We start from the raw sequence: 16,453 nt of genomic DNA, 5'->3' as shown, positions 1-16,453 counted from the left end.
TTGAAATTTTTTTTGTTAATTTTGCTTTTCATTGTTAACGAAGTTCCTTGTAATTAATTTTCTGTTTTTTAGAGAGAGAGAGAGAGACCCTTTTCAATTTACTGGTGCCATGTAAAAAGCATCCACTACTTTCTGTGAAGTGGTTGGCATTCGGAAGGGCATCCAACCTTAAAACCCATGCCAAAAGAGAAAACTGGAGCCCAGACAGCTCTTCAGCTGGTCAGCTCCTGTCAAGCTGTCCAATCCATGCCAGATCTATGCAAAGTGAGCTTCTTAACCACATGGCCATGCTTACACTAATAGAAATATTAAAATTTCTAAGTCTCTCTAAAGGAGAGTACGGCAGCGGTACTGGATATTAATAGTTATCGCCAAGCTAGTATGGTAGTCCATAAATATAAAACTAAAGCTGCCGTTGATTAGCTCTAAGAGGCCATTGCCTCTAGCTAGCTATATGACACACGAACATGTGTCCATTATAACCTTCAAACAGGGGAGGTCAGCCGCTTCCCCTTGCTGGTCAGACATCTGCAGACATGTTTCAGGGTATTTGCCCTTTATCAATGCAGAGTAGCCAGACCCAGCAGGCGTCGCTGGAGCTAATCAACGGCAGCGTTAGTCTTATATTTATGGACTACCATACTAGCTTGGCTTACACTGTTACTCATTCATTTTCCTCAATTATTTCTCACAAAGGATGGTCCTGTCCCCTTCAGTGTAAAAACATTAATTTGGAGTTTGTAACTACAAAATTGCTAAATAATTTGGGGGAACATTTAAGCCCCTTTTATTTATTTATTTATTTATTTATTTATTTTTTCTTGTTCTGATATTTCTACAGACAAACATGATTGGTGCAAATGAACTGGATACAATTTCAAATGTTGATTACTATAAATTCCTAGACCACTGATGTATAAGTGAATGCATGTGTGTGTGTGTTTATATATATATATATATATACACATGCTTATATATATATACATAAATGTGTGAGTGTGTATATATATATATATTTATATATATTATCTATAAATATGTATATATATATTTATATATATATCTATGTATATCTATATATCTATATATATGTATTATATATGTATATATATATATATATGTAATATATGTATATATATATAATATGTATGTATATGTATGTATATATATGTATATATATATGTATAAATATATGTATATATATATCTATACAATATGTTACATTACTCGGTAGTCAAGATAAAACTCTGAGTTTCAGATGCCGAAGTGGAAATCCACAACACCATCTCTTCGGTTATCTGGCTATTTGAAAACGTTATCAAATAGCCAGATAACCGAAGAGATGGTGTTGTGGATTTCCACTTCGGCATCTGAAACTCAGAGTTTTATCTTGACTACCGAGTAATGTAACATATTGTATAGATAAATTTCCTCTATTTACATAATATTGAGGTCTCTTTCTTTCTTTTGTTATCTTACCGTTTTATCAATATATATATATATTATATATATATATATATATGTGTGTGTGTGTGTGTGCAATATATATAGCAATTTGTGTATATATACACACACATGTTATACACTAACAAAATGAATCACATTTGCCTTTCTGCCTTTTCTACTTGTTTTTTTTCCACATTTAGCAATGTCAAGATAATAACTAAAAAAGCAATCAAATTTCTCTATTACAATCCAGAAAATTTCCTTGATTTATGAATTATCAATAAACAAACTAGAGTGAAAATACTTGTCACAGAGACAATCGGACTAAATATTCTGAAAACATCTACCTGGGTACATCTATCTTCTGAGCTGAAATCTCCTGATCACTCTGGGCTCAATTTTATATTGCTTTGCTGCAGGGTAGCAAGAATAACCACCAGTTACATTCTGGAGGAATTTGTCAGATATCCTCCCCGCTGCCCCACCTCATTCTCTTATCATCAAATGCACACACACACACACACACACACACACACACACACACACACACCACACACACACACATACACACACACACACAAAACAAACTTCTTTGAGTCCCCTTTTACCAAATTTCACTCACTGGTCATTGGTCCTGGTCAGCCTGTGGCTATGCTAGATGACACCAGCTGACAGGGTCCATGCAATAAGATTAAACTCTAAATTTCACAGTTCCATAGCAAACTTCTTAACCACACTTCCAAGCCCTGTGCTTATGTATATACTTATATATATATATATATTATATATATATAATATATTATATATATATATATATGTATAATATATATATATGTATATATATATATATATATATATATATATATATATATATATATATATAGTATGTATATATATATGTATGTATATATATATGTATGTATAATATATATATGTATGTATATATATATATATATGTATGTATATATATATGTATGTATATATATATATGTATGTATATATATATATGTATGTATATATGTATTATATATATATATGTATGTATATATATATATATATATATATATATATTATGTAAAGTATTAAGGCAGTGAACTGGCAGAATCATTAACATGCTGGGCAAAATGCTTAGTGGTAGTTTGCCCATTTTTACATTCTGAGTTCAAATTCTGCCAAGGTTGACTTCGCCTTTCATCCTTTTGGGGGTCGATGAATTCAGTACCAGTCATGTACTGAGGTTGGTTTGATCAACTTACCTCCTCTCCACAAATTTCAGGCCTTGTGCCTATAGTAGAAAGGATTATATAAAGCATTAATAGCAATTACGTTTTCTGTTTCTTTTCTACATGTGGTGCACAGACTCTGTATTCCAGCCTGTCTGGTGTTATGATGACAGTCTAACCCCATCGGGGGGGGGGGAGTTGAGTGTAGAACTGACCCAGTGGGCCCATACCCTTTGGTAACGCGTTGCACCTTTTGGTGTATTTTTTGACTATATATATATATATATATATATATATTTCATGTTATGCTTTGAAATGGCTCACAATACCAGAATATGACATTTTGAAATGCTTTAACTGAGGACGGTTTATGTAATGGATGCATTTCCTTTTATGTTACATAAACCTGAAATGTACATATTAAATGATTTCAAAATTTCAGTTTGGTTTGGCTTCATTATTACAATATATGTGTGTATATATATATATATATATATATATATATATTATATATATATATATTGTGTGTGTGCTTTTTATCCAGTACACTGCCTCAGTATGTGTGTGCTGGTAGGACATGCACATGTTTTTGCGTACCAACAGCACTAAGTCATTACCTGCGTGTTGTTGGTACATTAAATTTACCCATTTCAGATAACAAAAGGGTTGGAAGTTGTAACATGGAAGTTTGTATGGTCACCCAACCTGCCCCCAAAATAGCAGACAACTCTCCCTCTGCCAGATCAGGATTGGAGCCTGGTGCAGCCATCTGGTTCACCAGCCCTCAGTCAAAATCGTCCAACCCATACTAGCATGGAAAGTGGACGTTAAACGATGAAGATGAAGATGATGATGATGATGATGATGATGATGGAAACTTTATTTAAATGTACTATGACTAGAAAAAATATTTTTATTGCCTGAGCCAATTTGCTCATGTACATCTGTATGTGTGTGTGTGTGTGTGCGTGTGCGCGCGCATAATTATAAGAATGACTGAAGGGAAAAAATTCTCATGGACGCTTGCTGCATGAAAACTTAACAGTAAAGTAGGCACTAGTATATTTGATGTGGAAACCTAAGAAATTTTGAGTGATTAAAATTACAGCCTTAGTAATGAAGACAATCATTTTACAAATGACTGATTCTGGGCCAAAAAATTTTTAAAAAGGCAGGGGTGGGGCGGCAACTCTGAAATACTGTGGTGGACTGAATCTGTATTTATGGTAGCTAACAACTGAACAATCACAATTTCAACTTATTTAATTCTCATCGGGTTTCAGTGCACATACAGTGACATTTGATCTCTTTCAATCACAGTTATTCAGGTTAGTCGAGTCGCTCTCTTGCTACTCTGATGACCCTGTGTACCTACATTTGAAACGCAGAGAAGGAAAAGAGGGACTCAACCAAAAATTAAAAAAAAAAAAAAAATTATTTATATCTCTACTATGGTATCAAGAAATATAAGGCGGCGAGCTGGCAGAGACGTTAGCACGCCGGGCGAAATACTTTGTGGTATTTCGTCCGCTGCTACATTCTGAGTTCAAATTCCGCTGAGGTCAACTTTGCCTTTCATCCTTTCGGGGTCGATTAAATAAGTACCAGTTACACACTGGGGTCGATGTAATTGACTTAATCCGTGTGTCTGTCCTTGTTTGTCCCCTCTGTGTTTAGCCCCTTGTGAGTAGTAAAGAAATAGGTATCAAGTAATCTTTTTTTTCGAAATGTCAACACTAAACATATCTCTCTTCCCCACTGTCTCTCTCTCTCTCTCTCTCTCCCAATCTATCTATCTACCCTATATATATATACATATGTATGAATGTATGTATATATGATATGTTAATAATCAGAATTGAATCAATTGCTGGTGTAAAATGTTGGTAACAAATGTTGTAGTCTTGCTAAAAATACATTTTGTATATATTTAATTAAATCATATGCTATAGGGTGAGCTATAGAATTTTTCTCAAACATTTATTGCCAACTTTACACCGTCTGACAGATAATATTAATTAGGTTACCTGGATAACAGAGAATTGTATAACTTTACCTAATTGTACTAGCAATGAGTTTTATAATAGACTTGACATTGTATTTGCCTATATATAGATATATCGATTATCCTTGCTCCAATAGGAAACGGGTTTTTTTAAAAAATATATATTACTGATAAATATGTCTTTATACAAAGTGGTGATTCCTGGTACCTAATTTTAAACAACAAATCCATGGAGGGGACAGGTGATGAAGGAGATTGGGAGGCTTGGCTTGAGAAGGGAGGATGCCCAAAACTGGGGCAAGATGACCAGATGGTGTGAGGGCGGTTGCTATGACATCGAGGTAGATCCAGCCACCCCTCTTAATGGGAACAAACACCCGGATTTAAAACACTAGATGATGATGATGATGATGATGATGATGAAATCCATGTTATTGAGGTGGTGTACATATAGCTTATTATAGCTTCTTTCTTATAAAATGAAATATTTATATTAAAACCTGATTTGTTATTCACATTAATTTTTATATATTAGCCATGTCTTGCATTTATCCGGAAGCACCACTGCTTTATACAACTGGATGACTTCCATATTGTTAATTACTGTACTGATGTGGTGGGAGGGGGGGACCTTCAACTTTTCCTATCCAAAGGGTTTTTCAATCCAATATTCCACATGCTATTATTTATAGCTTTACCTACTTCGAGTTCCTCAGAAACGAATCATCTTCATGTCTGAAGGATTTCTTTGTTCCAATTGTTGAACATTTCTCATGTTAAATAGAAGATGTGGGTTTCAATCCCACAGGCAGCTTTCAACTCTTTCCATTCAAAGGGAGGGGGGGGGGCTTAATGCAATATTTACACATCATTGTTTATAGCTTTATCTACTTCAAGTTCCATGGTTAAAAACAAATCATTTTTATTGTACCAACATACTAAACCCAGACACTTTTATCTGTCATTGCAGGCCCTTAAAAACCTCACAGCTGTGACACTGCTGTGTTGTTTGTTTTTGGTTTTATCTAATAAAATATTTAAAAACACAAAGATCCTTCAGTTATCTTTCCAATTTTCATACAATGTCTCTTAACCCTTTGCCTGTTCTGTGCATGACAGTGATGGCACAGAACATATTTTTGCATTGCTAGAAGTTTTTGTTAATTCTCTTTTCCTTAATTTTCTTATATATATATATATATATATATATATATATATATATATATATATATATATATATATATGTGGTGTGTTGTTGTATATATACATATATATATATATGTATATATGTATATATATATGTATATATATATGTATATATATGTATATATGTATATATATATGTATTTATGTATGTATATATGTATATATATATGTATATATATATGTATATATGTATATATATATGTATATATGTATATATATATGTATATGTATATATGTATAAATGTATATATGTATATATATATAAATATATGTATATATGTATATATGTATATATATATATATATATATATATATATATGTTTATATGTATATATATATGTGTATATGTATATATATATGTGTATATGTATATATATATGTATATATATATATATGTATATATATATATATATATGTATATATGTATATATTATATATATGTATATATATATTATATATATATATATATATATTATATATAATATATATATGTATGTGTAATGTATATGTATATATTATATATATTATAATTGTGTGTGTATATATATATATGTGTGTATATATATATGCATTCCCTCCTTTCTGTTAGGAGTCACAAGCATTTACACACACATGTATACACGACAGAAACTTCAACCTACCAAATTCGATTACAAGGTCTTGGTTGGACTGAAGCTATAGCAACAGACACCTGCTCAAGATGCCACACAGTGGAACTGAACCTGAAACCATGTGGCCAGGAAGCAAACTTCCTAACCACACATCCATGCCTGCACCTATATATGCTGGTGTGTTTGTCGGGGACAAACGCAGACACACAAACATATACACACACATACATATATATGACGGCCTTCTTTCAGTTTCTGTCTAACAAATCCACTCACAAGGCTTTGGTCAGCCAGAGGCTATAGTTGAAGACACTTGCCCAAGTGCCACGCAGTGGGACTGAACCTGGAACCATGTGGTTGGTAAGCAAGCTACTTACCACACAGCTACTCCTGTGCCTGATGAGGTGGTGAAGAACGACCTTCGCTCTTTAGGTCTCACTGAGGAAATGACCAGAGACCGAGACCTTTGGAAGTATGCTGTGCGCGATAAGACCCGGCAGGACAAGTGAGGGCATAACCCATGGCCCCTACCTGGGACGTAGTCAGTCCACCTGTGCATACCTTCCTTCTTGGGACACATAACTCTACTTGTGAAGACCTGTTGAGGCAAGTGAAAATCAAAAATCAAAAATCAAAGAATCAAATCAAAATCGATGAACATCAATGGAATTTGTAGTTTTGTGGTACCAGTGCCGGTGGTACATAAGAAAACCATCCGAACGTGGCCGTAGCCAGTACCTCATCGACTGGCCTCCATGCTGGTGGCACGTAACAAACACCATCCGATCATGGCCATGCCAGCCTGGCCTGGCCTCCGTGCTGGTGGCACGTAAAAAACACCATCCGAGCGTGGCCGTTCGCCAGCCTTGTCTGGCACCTGTGTTGGTGGCACATAAAAAGCACCCACTACACTCACGGAGTGGTTGGCGTTAGGAAGGGCATCCAGCTGTAGAAACACTGCCAGATCTGACTGGCCTGGTGCAGCCTTCGGGCTTCCCAGACCCCAGTTGAACCGTCCAACCCATGCTAGCATGGAAAGCGGACGTTAAACGATGATGATGATGATGATGATGATGATGATATATATATGAAAAGTTCCTGGATTTAAGGATATTGTGAAAGGCCCAGTTGGAGGTCCAACTTTCTGAGTTCATTTTAAGGGTTTCAAAAAACTGAAGGACCACTGCAATAAGTGTGTGAATCTGAGAAGGGAATCTCTTGAATAAAATCAGAATTAATTGATCCTCCTGTATTTCTTTTACCTAAAGCCAGGACCTTTTCAGCACCTCTTTGTATATGCTTGTGTGCACACGTGTGGCTTTGCTTCAATTGCTGCCCCACCCCCACCTGCTTGACAACCAGTGTTGGTTTGTTTACATTCTTGTAACTTAGCAGTTCGGTAAAATGAACCAATAGAATAACTACCAAGCTTTTAAAATATATAAGAATTGAGTTTCGTTTGTTTAACTAAGCACTCCAAGGCAGTACCCCAGCATGGCCACAATCCAATGACTGAAATAAGCGAATAATAAAAGATTAGAGATAAGAACATCTTTGTAAATATTTGTTTATATTATTTATTTAACGTGTTTTTTTTTTTATGTTTCTTTATTCAGAATTTTTATTTTGTTTTAAACTAAAAAAGCAAAAAGAACAAAAACACAACAACAATAACAACAGCAACAACAACAACATCGTAGAGGGAACCTCCACGTGATCATTCGACATCCTAGAAATAACAGTTAACTCTCTCTGAAATTATACACTTCCACTGTCGTTTGGAAAGGAAGGAAATACAGTGGATAATGTGACAGAACAAGGGGAAAGTGGGGCAAAATGAGTATCTAAAAAAATTTTTCTTTTATTTGTTTGAAATTATTGCAATTATTTCGAAGTAAAAATTGGTCAACATTATTGTGAGAGTTCAAAGCAGTCAGCTGATAGGTACTGTTTTTCCTCAAATCTGACCCAATTGTAACTGAGGTTGCTAATAAATATATCTGGATAATTTTTGGTGTTTAACAATCAAAATTCTCTTCTCTATTGGATTTCAAGTCGTTCTCTTCCTACACTGATGTCTAATTTGAAAATTAAGAAAAAAAAATGTTTGCAGCAAAGCAAAATGAGTCATAGCTTATTTCAACAATTTCTTCTCTTTAACTGTATGGTGCATAAACATGCCAGGAAGAGAACCACTCCAGCAGATTGTGAAGAAGCTATAGGGAATATTTTATGTTTAGTTTCAAAATTTAGATGAGTTTTATTAATTTCACATCCATGAAAGTTTGTCCCCTTTTCTATTCTTATTTTATTGGTACTTATTCTATTGGTTAGTTTTGTCCCCTTTTCCACCTGAGTTCGAATTCAACTGAAGATGACTCATTTTTTAATGGCGGTGCCCCAGCATGGCCACACCTTGTGAGCTGAAACTAGATGAAAATGATCCTATTTCACTTGATTTAGATATTTAAAATTTTTGTTGTATTTCTAATCTTTCTGATCTTCAAGGATGGATATTGATGTGTATAAGACTTTTTCCAAATGTAATTCTAGAGAACTGAAGAAGCTAATTTACCCTTATTTTACCCCAGCTAAATTTTTCTTCTATATTCTCAAAGAAAATGGAAATAATTTTCTGAAATAGTGTTTTGAATATGTTGTAGAGTTTTTAATGCATTCAGAGAAGCTCATTTGTTTAGCTGATCTAGTTTTGTAAAAGCTAGTGAATATTTGTAAAAAATATCTTTTTCTCAAAGTTTAAAATGCAGTAAATATTACTCATTGTGCCCCACCCCTACTTTAACAAGGTGAGAGGGTCATGTATGGAATGCATTTAATCATTTAAAAGTAAGTTTGAAACCTACAGGTTCATTAGGCCAGAGTTTACCCCAGTTTCGTAGCATTTAAGAGATGGAGAGCAAAAGATTCATGGCCCTCCCTACTGAACAGGACGCCAGTCCATCACAGGGTTAACCACCATTGCAGATACTGGTATTCATTTCCAGCTGAAGCAATGTGAAATGAAGCACCTTGCTCAAGGGTATAAAGTGACGCCCGTTGTGAGAATCGAACCCACTGCTTCATAATTGTGAGTCCAACTCTGAAACCACCAAACCACATGCCTTTACCCTTTAATTATAGACCTGCTCAATTAAAGATGATCTGGGCCATAACAACAAACAACAGTAACAAATACAACACCAACAACATCAACAACAACAACAACACCAACAACATCAACAACAACAACAACAACAACAACAACAACAACAACTACAGCAGAAGCAGTATAAAAAAAATCATTTCACAAGAAATTTCAAAACAATAAACAAGAAATGTTGACCACAAAATTGTTTTAGTCTTTGATAACTTCGTTTGAAGTCGATTTTTGTTTTTGGTTTGATTTTTTTTGGCATTTTACGTCCAATTTCTGGCCATGCAGGAGCAACTTTATATACACTCATGCTTCATCAAAAATAGCACGGCGTATTTTTATCTTCCCTCATTCTTCATTCCAGTTCTTACTCCTCTTCCTCTTCCTCTTCCTCTTCCTCCTGCTCCTGCTCCTCTGCCTTTTCCTTTTCACTCTGCTTTTATTCATTTATTTTTCCTCTTCATCTTATACATAGATATGTATGTATATATATGTGTGTGTGTGTGTGTGTATGTGTGTGTGTGTGTATACAAACACACATACACGCATATACACACAGATATGTAATGTATATCAGTACACATATCTTTACATCCTTGTATTTATATATATATATATATATAATATATATATATATATATATATATATATGTATATATGTGTATATATATGTGTATATATTTATATATATATATATATAATATATATATATATATATATATATATATATATTTATATTGTATAGAGGGTATTATTACACATAAATGCCTCACACTAAGAGGGACATAAGTCATTACTACCAAAATTTAACTAATCATACCTAATGCAGTTTTCGAAGCAAGACATTTAAAAAACTGAATTTAGTTCTATATCACCTGTGATTTCACAATTAACGCATCAAATGCGTATTTGATGCGTTAATGTGAAATCACAGGTGATATAGAACTAAATTCAGTTTTTTAAATGTCTTGCTTCGAAAACTGCATTAGGTATGATTAGTTAAATTTTGGTAGTAATGACTTATGTCCCTCTTAGCGTGAGGCATTTATGTGTAATAATACCCTCTATACAATATAAATTAATATTTTCAAGTGAAAAATTATTTTCGAATTTTTCTCTTATGAGGTTTTTCACGCTAACTACCTGATAATTTCTTGTTAAGATTCCTTATTAAGAAGTTATCCTTAATTGTTAAATATATATATATATATATATATATATTCACATACATACGTATACATGCATGCAAATACACATGTATATATATATACATATATGCATGTATGCATGTATTCATATATGTATGTATGTATGTATATATTATATATATATATAATATATATATATATATATATATATATCATTTAATTATCTTGAACGATGGACTTGGAAAGCAGCCCTCAAAGACTGGCCAAAGAAAAACTCAGCAATTTCGAAAATTGTCAAAACACTAGCTCCAAGAAAAAGACCCATAGATCCTCCAATGTCACCTGAAATTATACAAAAATGAGGTTAATTTTTAGAAAATAATTAAATTTTATCTAATAGCTACCAGGATTAATTTGGTGAAATTCCATGTTAATTTATGTTCCAAATACCAACTTAATAGTGACAAAATTATTCCACTAAGTTCTTCATTATTTTTAAAATTAACCAAATCAAAAGTAGTATATTTTAACCCTTTCGTTATTATATTTATTTTGAGATGCTGTGTGTTTCTTTCAATTACTTTAAATATAACAAAGAATTTAGGAAATAACTTAGTTATCATTCTGCTAGTGTTAGGAACATATATTGTGACTAAGGTTTGGTGGGAGATTTTAATTCAAAACTTATCAAAACAAGACATTTGTTATCATATTTCTGTTGAGATGCTCTGTGTTTCTTTCAATTAATTTTAAATATAACAAAGAATTTAGTAAAATAACTTAGTTATCATTCAGCTAGTGTTAGGAACATAAATTGTGACTAAAGTTTGGTGGAAGATTTTAATTCAAAACTTATGGAAACAAGGCATTTGTACTCAGAGCCGATTTCAGCCAGTCTGGTAATGAAAGGGTTAATAGAAATATTGTGTTGGCGCAATGGCCCAGTGGTTAGGGCAGCGGACTCGCGGTCGTAGGATCGCGGTTTCGATTCCCAGACCGGGCGTTGTGGGTGTTTATTGAGCGAAAACACCTAAAGCTCCATGAGGCTCCGGCAGGGGATGGTGGTGATCCCTGCTGTACTCTTTCACCACAACTTTCTCTCACTCTTTCTTCCTGTTTCTGTTGTACCTGTATTTCAAGGGGCCGGCCTTGTCACTCTCTGTGTCACGCTGAATATCCCCGAGAACTACGTTGAGGGTACACGTGTCTGTGGAGTGCTCAGCCACTTACACGTTAATTTCACGAGCAGGCTGTTCCGTTGATTCGGATCAACTGGAACCCTCGTCGTCGTAACCGACGGAGTGCTTCCATCCAATAGAAATATTGTAACAAAGAATTAAAGTGATCTGAATGAAAGCCTTCCATCAAAGTTTCTTCTTAATTTACGTTCTAAGAACCGATTTAACAAGGGCAAAGATATATTTACTAAATTCTTCATTATTTTGAAAATTAATTGGAACAAAGGCGGAGTATTTTTCAAACTTTTATAACAATGAAGGGGTTAAAAATATTCAAATACAAACTGAAATACTGTAAAATCTATGCATTTAAAGGAAATTTTTCCTCAAAATTTTAAAATTTAAATTATAGGATCTGTAATATATGGTATTCTTTTCTACTCTAGGCACAAGGCTCGAAATTTTAGGGAGATGGGTAGTCGATTAGATCAACCTCAGTACACAACTGGTACTTAATTTATCAACCCCGAAAAGATGAAAGGGAAAGTCGACCTTGGTGGAATTTGGACTCAGGACATAAAGGCTGACGAAATACCTATTTCTTTACTACCCACAAGGGGCTAAACACAGAGAGGACAAAGGGATTAAGTCGATTGTATCGACCCTAGTGAGTAACTGGTTCTTATTTAATCGACCCCAAAAGGATGAAAGGCAAAGTCGACCTCGGCGGAATTTGAACTCAGAACATAACGGCAGACGAAATACCGCTAAGCATTTCGCCCGGTGTGCTAACGTTTCTGCCAGTTCGCCGCCTTGAATGTAATAACATAAATGACCCCCTTCCTCAAGACAGAGGGATGTCGTTTGTAATTTTCAGTAAAGAAAGGAACAACTTACAGAGGAGTGAAAAGAAATAGTAGCCAATTTGGTGCTTGATTTCTTCGTAGCTTAATTCTCGGTAATAAACAGCTAATTCTAAAATGTTATCCCTGCAACATGAAAAATGTACATAAGCTATCATTTGCTGGACATCCACATAAACCAACTTATTCACAGCATATACACACGCATAAAAAAATTAGAAAGATGTCTTAAAATAGGTAACAAAGAAGCAAGAAGCAGAGATAAGGGTGGCGACTCTGGATTTAATTATCCCTTAGGGGTATTAAACTCCTCTAACTTGATACCTTATATATATATATATATTATATATATATATATATATATATATATATATATATATATATATATATATAAAGTTAATCCAAACAAGAAAGCACAAAAAACACAACAACGCGAGGACGTGGAACAAATATAGTATTATTGAACGCTCAGGAAAGAAGGAATGAAGGAGGGTTTTTACGTTTCAAGCGGAGCTCTTCGTCGGAAACATAGGAGAAGGAAAGATCCAGAGAAGGGAAGACAGAGGAAAAAAATCGCCAATATATATATATATAAATTGACTTCTATCATTGGCGATATAGGTACTCATGTAGTACCCTTGTATATGTATGTACAGAATAAATATTGTATGTATATATTTTATTAATTTGCCTGTACGGCTTACCACTTGTGATGATATTTTAATAATACCATCCCTATATATATTGCTGCTGCTGAGCCCCACTTCGGTCAGGAATGACCATGGGATTGCCCCTAGAAAGTTCTCCTCCGTGACACAAGTCCAGGCAAGGTTGTTTATGGAAGATCAGCAATCGCCCATGCATACCAGACCCCCTTTCTACGCCACTGATGATATCCAAGAGAAAGGCAAGTGGGGTCGATATAGCTTGGCACCAGTGACGTCGCAACTCATTTCTACAGCTGAGTGAACTGGAGCAACGTGAGACAGAGTGTCTTGCTCAAGAACACAATACCCAGCCCGGTCCGGGAATCGAACTAACAAGCTCATGATTGTGAGCCCGGTGCTCTAACCACTGAGCCTTACAAACACAGACACATAAATTTATATTGTTAAGTTGTAGTTGACTTTAATCTCCCACCAGTAAATATCTTAAAACTTGCTTTAAAACGATAACCTTTAACACACACAGACACGCACGCACACACACACACACACACACACACACACACACACACACACACACACACACACACACACACACACACACACACACACACACACATACATTTTTTGTCTACCAAATTCACTCACAAAACATCAACAGGCCTGGTTCTATAGTAGAAAAACACTTGCCTAAGGTGCTGTTGCTGTTGAGCGAACGGTCTTCGTCCCAGGGCTCGCAAGATGGGAGAAGTCCGAAACGTGGTCCTTTGCTATTCGTAAGACCCGCAGAAGAGAAAGCAGGTCAACCCCCGACACCGAGAGCATCGACGGATGGATGAATGAATGCACATCCAGGCTCAGCGGTTGCATAGGAAGTTGGGGACAAGAAACAGGAAGAAGGAGTGAGAGAAAGTTGGGGAAAAGGGTACAACAGGGTTCGCCACCACCCCCTACCTGAGCCTCGTGGAGCTTTAGGTGTTTTCGCTCAATGAACACACACAACGCCTGGTCTGGGAATCGAAACCGCGATCCTCCGACCGCGAGTCCGCTGCCCTAACCACTGGGCCATTGCGCCTCCATGCCTAAGGTGCTGCACAGTGGGACTGAACATGAGACCACGTGGTTGTAAAGCAAGTTTCTTAAACACACAGCCAAGCCTGCACTTAAGAGCGTTATGATATTTTCGGTTTGAACGGCAGTTTTTAACAATTTCTAGGTAACTAAAAAATTTTAAACATTCTCTTGGCTTTATTGAGAAAATTCTATAGTTTGTAAGATATTTGTGTTTTTTTTCTTCAATTTCTGCAATTTCAACCAATCACTGACGTCTATTGAGGTAAAAAAAACATTCTGTGCTGTATGAATATGTCCCTCGTTTAAGAAACAGATTGGGTTTATTTACATTTGTGAAGAAAAAATGATACCCCCCCCCCACCCCAACCCTAACTAACCTTAACCCTAAAACAGATTGAAATGCAATAGATCGATACTAGGGTCATAATTATGGGTGACAATTTCACATGACACCGCTAGAAAAAACTGCCGTTCAAACCGAAAAGATCCGAGTGTTATATTGTATTGCAAAATTAAGATTTTGACCCTTACCTCATAAATTTGTCGTCTATTTTCAAAGATTCTTCAAAATTATTCATGTCGTTAAGAATCTTTTTAAAATCGTGAAATAAAATTCGATCCTTGTTTCCAATGAGATGACGAAAGTCGTACACATTCCGGACGTCCTCGTGAGTTCGTTCTATTTCGTTTATCTTATCGTCCGGATTTTCCTGGAACTGCGTTATATTAGCAAAGTTGTAATATTCAAAGCAGTCTTCATCCATGAAAATAGACTTCCAAATGGCAACGGAAGCTTGCGACAATTTTTTCCAGTTGTCATAGAGCAATGTTCCTCGGGATCGAACTTCGCTAAAGAAGGCTTGTAAATTATTCACACCTTCGTAAGTTTTCTGTGAACTTAACATGGAAGCTAATCGTCGCTTGGAGATTGTATCGTTTAAGTAATCGTTTGCTAACTTAATACCAGCATCCAAATCTGCGATTATGTTCGCCTGAAGAGAAGAAAGTAGGGAATTGACGTTATTTAGATTAAGCATTATATCTTTGGCGACATTTTCGTAATCATTCCAAAGCATTTGAAAGTCTACTTCTTTCTTCTTCACTTCTTCTAAAGCCCAATCGAGACAGTAATAGTAGAATGCGCTTTTAGCGAAGTTGTAGTTCTTGCAGGCCTTGCCATAACGGTGAGATACAATGTCTAACCTACTCATATTCAATATACCCGTTTGGTAAGTGTCGTTCGCTAATTCCATGTATTCTCCGAGATATTCTATAATTTCATTGATACGTAATGGAACCATGCGACTATATTTTTTTGAATAGTTAGAATAAGTGAGTGACCTGTTGAAAAGCAGTCGCGGTACTATATGGAGGTTATGACTCCGGGGAATTTTCTTATATTTATATCTGAAAATTGGTATTCCATTCGTTAAAGAATCGTATAATTCAGTGTAGTTTCCAAGAGCTTTCATATTTTCTGAAGGTGTTCCTTACAATCCCTATTTACATAGAAAGTAGATCATGTCTTTAAGGTTTTTTGTAATAATTTCTGGGTCGACGAGACTTCTAATCTGTTCATCCATTCGAAAAACGAAACTGATAAAATCGAAGCCCAAATATTTCAGTGTCCTTTCTTCCATGGCTTCCCTTCCACGAATGAAATTTTTCTCGGTGACGTATATCTGGTATTTATTCAGATCCTGTTTTAGCGCCCATTGTTCTTTAGTGATGTTATACAAATTGCTAATGATTTCAATTTGGCTGTTGATACGATTGGAGAGATCGACATCGAAGAAAGCTTTAATTGGGCGAAAACTGTTTTCAAGGTTGATTAACAAATCCCTTGTTCTTTGAAGACTTTGAGTTGCATGCGGGTTGGT

At 35.1% G+C, this 16,453-nt stretch overlaps 1 pseudogene; it reads right to left on the bottom strand.

Annotated features, from left to right (window-relative positions):
• Positions 1–10,953: 10,953 nt before the first annotated feature.
• Positions 10,954–16,417, bottom strand: LOC115228192 (annotated as a pseudogene).
• Positions 16,418–16,453: the final 36 nt, after the last annotated feature.

The sequence above is a fragment of the Octopus sinensis genome, unplaced genomic scaffold, assembly GCF_006345805.1.
Source record: "Octopus sinensis unplaced genomic scaffold, ASM634580v1 Contig09802, whole genome shotgun sequence".
Classification (NCBI taxonomy): domain Eukaryota; kingdom Metazoa; phylum Mollusca; class Cephalopoda; order Octopoda; family Octopodidae; genus Octopus; species Octopus sinensis.
Note: the sequence above shows the minus strand (reverse complement) of the source record. Positions and strands in the feature narration are given on the sequence as shown.